Source organism: Lycium barbarum, chromosome 3, assembly GCF_019175385.1.
Source record: "Lycium barbarum isolate Lr01 chromosome 3, ASM1917538v2, whole genome shotgun sequence".
Lineage (NCBI taxonomy): Eukaryota > Viridiplantae > Streptophyta > Magnoliopsida > Solanales > Solanaceae > Lycium > Lycium barbarum.
The window spans coordinates 139,958,787-139,959,390 of NC_083339.1; positions in this window are offsets into that span (position 1 = coordinate 139,958,787).

Here is a 604-nt window from a genome sequence, read left to right on the forward strand (position 1 = left end):
AGTTTGCTAATAGCACATGCTATATCTTGTTGTGTACAATTCATAATATACATCAAACTTCCCAAACCTCGTGCATAGTCTAATTGTGAGTCACTTTCACCTTCATTCTTTTGAAGTGCAAAACTTACATCAATTGGAGTCTTTGCAATATTGAAATTTAAATACTTGAACTTGTCAGGTACCCTTTCAATATAATGTGATTGTGATAATGCTAGACCTTGTGGAGTTTTATGGATCCTAATTCCTAAGATTAAATCAGCAACTCCTAAGTCTTTCATATCAAATTTGCTAGCAAGCATACACTTCGTAGCATTTACATCAGCAATATCTCTGCTCATTATCAACATGTCATCAACATATAAACAAATAATGACTTCATGATTTGGAGTATTTTTAATGTAAACACATTTGTCACACTCATTAATCTTGAATCCATTTGCCAACATTGTTTGGTCAAATTTCGCATGCCATTGTTTGGGTGCTTGTTTAAGTCCATAAAGTTGACTTAACAAGTTTGCACACTTTCCTTTCTTTACCAGGAACCACAAAACCCTCAGGTTGTTCCATGTGAATTTCTTCCTCCAATTCTCCATTTAAGAAAGTT